Here is a 3619-nt window from a genome sequence, read left to right as displayed (position 1 = left end):
TAAACCATACATTTTACTTTTGTTTATTTTTGAATTTAAAATAATTAGAGGTACGTTGTATGCATTCTTCTGCAGCTTGTTTTGTCACTCAGTGTCATATTTCTCAGGTCTGTGTGTCATAATTTATTTACCTATTCTATTATTAATGGTGTTAGTATTTTTTTCAATATTTTGCTATTACAAACAGTGCTACTCAGAGCATTCTTATACATATCTCCTCTTAGCAAAAGCAGAAATTTCTCTGGACCACAGTTGCTGGATTGTAGGGTATGCACTTTTCAGTTTTACAAAACAGTGTGTTCATTGTACCAATTTACCCTCTCACCAACAGTATCTTAAAAGTTCTCATCATTCTCCATCCTTAATTTTTATCAAATTTGGTGTATGAAATTGTTTCATTGTGATCTTACCTTTTATTTTCCTCATACGTAATAAGACTGAACTTTCAAAAAAAGTATTTTATTGAAATACAGTTGATTTATAACGTATTAATTTCTGCTGTACAGCATAGTGATTCAGTTATATAAACTGAATCATGTGTAAACATGAAACCTATATAAACATTCTTTTTCATTATGGTTTATCACAGGATATTGAATGTAGTTCTCTGTGCTATATACAGTAGACCCTTGTTGCATATCCATGCTATATGTTATAGTGAGACTGAACTTTTTAAATACCTTTTTTCATTCTTCATGTTCCCCCTTTTAAAAAATTGTCTTTTTCTTATGGATTTGTAGTTCTTTTTTTTTTTTTTTTTTAGCAGTGCTGCATGGATTATGAGATCTTAGTTCCTGACCCAGGATTGAACCCAGGTCACAGCAGTGGAAGGGCCGAGTCCTAACAATTGGACTGCCAGGAACTTCCTGTAGGAGTTCTTAATATGTATTGGATACTAAAATTTGCTGGTTATATATATTTGTTTTGCCTTGTCTTCACTTTATGTCTTTTGATGAACTTCTTAATTTTAATCTAGATGATTCATAGTCTTTTTTTTTAAATAGCTAGTATATTTTTGGTTAAGTAGGTTATACTTAAGAAGTTCTTCCCCATCTTAGGACTTCTGTCGTGGTCCAGTGGTTAAGACTGTGGCTCCTAACGCAGTGGGTGGAGGTTTGATCCCTAGTCAGGGAACCAAGATCCCACATGCCATGCAGTGTATGCTGCTGCTAAGTCACTTCAGTCGTGTCCGACTCTGTGCGACCCCATAGATGGCAGCCCACCAGGCTCTGCTGTCCCTGGGGTTCTCCAGGCAAGAACACTGGAGTGGGTTGCCATTTCCTTCTCCAATGCATGAAAGTGAGAAGTGAAAGGGAAGTCGCTTCAGTCGTGTCCGACTCCTAGCGACCCCATGGACTGCAGCCTACCAGGCTCCTCCGTCCATGGGATTTTCCAGGCAAGAGTACTGGAGTGCGGTGCCATTGCCTTCTCGGCATCGTATGGCAAAAATTAAAAAAATATTTTTTTTTATTAAAAAAAGAGAAGAAATTCTTGTCAATCTCAGGTAGCTTATATTTTTTTCCTACACATTTTTCAAGACTTGCCTTTTCATAGAAGTTGATTTTTATGTGTGGAGTGAGGTAGGTCTCCAGTTTTATATTTTTCCATGTAGATAATTTGTTGTCCCAGTTCCATTATTGATTAGTTTGTTCTTTGCCTAGTGGTTTGCAGTGCCTCCTCTATCATACCTGCGTTGCTTCCACACATGCATGGGTTTGTTTCCAGACTCTGAATCTGTTATACTAGTTGATTTGTTTAACCCAAGGCCACTACTTCACTGTCTTTATTATCACAGTTGAGTACAAGGTTTTATATCTAGTAAGACAAAGTCTTCCACTTTGTTTTTCTTTGTGTCTTTGCTATTCTTTGGGTGTTTGTTCATCAATAAACACCTTAAAGTAAGCTTGTCTGGTTATATACATACAAACTCACACAAACCTGGTGGAGCCTTTATTATGATTACACCGAATCTGTAGATGAATTTGAGAATACATCTACGTCTGTTCCTGTCCAATACATCTGCTCCTATCTGGGAGCAGTTTCTCTCCTTTCTCTCCATTTTAAATCTCTCAAAATATTTTTCAATAGAATTTTTATAACTTTTTTTCTGTCTAGGCTTTTTCCAGATTTATTCTTCAGTGCTTTGTTATTTCTATTACTATTGTAAATTATCATCTTTTTAATACAGTAGATTTTAAAGAATATTAATCTCTTATTCTTCAGTCTTCTTAAAAACTCTTATTTCTTATATAATAATTTGTCTATAGGGTATTTGGAGTTTTCATTTTTGACAGGTGTATCATTTGAAAATAATAACCATTTTATTTCTTTCCTTCTAGTCTTCTTTTTTCTTTTGGTCCTACTGTGTTAGCTGGACTTCCAGTATAGTGCTGAGAGAAGTAAGGGCCTGTTTGTTTTATTCTTGATTTTGAAGACAACGCTTCTGATGTTTTACTATTAAGAATAAAGTTTGCATCTTATAATCCTGATTTCTGGGGACTTCCCTGGTGGTCCATTGGTTAAGACTCTGAGCTTCCACTGCAGGAGGCATGGGTTTGATCCCTGATCGGGGAACTAAGATCCCATATGCTGCATGGCATGGCCAAAAAAAAAAAGTAAAATATCATTGTCATTTCTAGATGATGGGTACATGTGAGTTCATTATGCCAGTCACTCTAATTTTGTGTATGTTTGAACATTTTCACAATATAATAGTAATTAAAACAGTGTTTGTTACAGGGTTTTGGTAGATACTTTTTAATAGTTTGAGAATTTCCCCTTTTCTTAGTTTGCTAAGAGGTTTTTTTTTTTTCCCCCCAATCATGAATGGGTGTTGTGTTTTAGTAAGTGATTTTTTCCCCTTCATCTGTTGGCTGGCCATATTGCTTTTTCTTCTTTAATCTGACATTTACGTATTTTCAAATGTTAAACACCTTGCTTCCTAGAAATAAGTACAATCTGGCCATGATATACATATTATGTATCTATATATAAATATAGAGCTTCCCTGGTGGCTCAGAGGTAAAAAATCCACCTGCAGTGTAGGAGCCGCAGGAGATGCAAGTTCAATCCCTGAGTCAGGAAGATCCCCTGGAGGAAGGCATGGCAACCCATTCCACTATTCTTGCCTGGAGAATCCCATGAACAGAGAAGCCCAGCGGGCTATGGTCCGTAGGGTTGCAAAGAGTCAGACATGACTGAAGCGACTTAGCATGTATACACACATATATAAAATATTAAAAATACTAGATTTAGTTTCTGTTCTTTTATATTCTGTTTCTATTCTTTTAATAGCTTTTAAAGCAATTTGATGTTGCTTACCAAATTCTGAAATGAATCAACACCTTTTTCCTTGTCCTAAACAATACAGGGACCTTTAGAACACTTTAACCCTGATTACTCCACCTCCCAAGTTATGTTGATGATCATTATTTTAGTTCTATCCTACTTGTGAAATACCTCCATCTTTATTGACAACTGATATCAAACAGTTGTCATCTCTGATTATTTTCTTTTTCTGCCTTACATCAATCTTTTTCCTTCCAAGCGTTTATCTTGAAATAAATTTTATTTTTCTTATTGATTATCTGTGTCACTGTAACTTTGTGAGAGCTGGGAA

This window comes from Bison bison, unplaced genomic scaffold, assembly GCF_000754665.1.
Source record: "Bison bison bison isolate TAMUID 2011002044 unplaced genomic scaffold, Bison_UMD1.0 scf7180017864158, whole genome shotgun sequence".
Classification (NCBI taxonomy): Eukaryota; Metazoa; Chordata; class Mammalia; order Artiodactyla; family Bovidae; genus Bison; species Bison bison.
Note: the sequence above shows the minus strand (reverse complement) of the source record.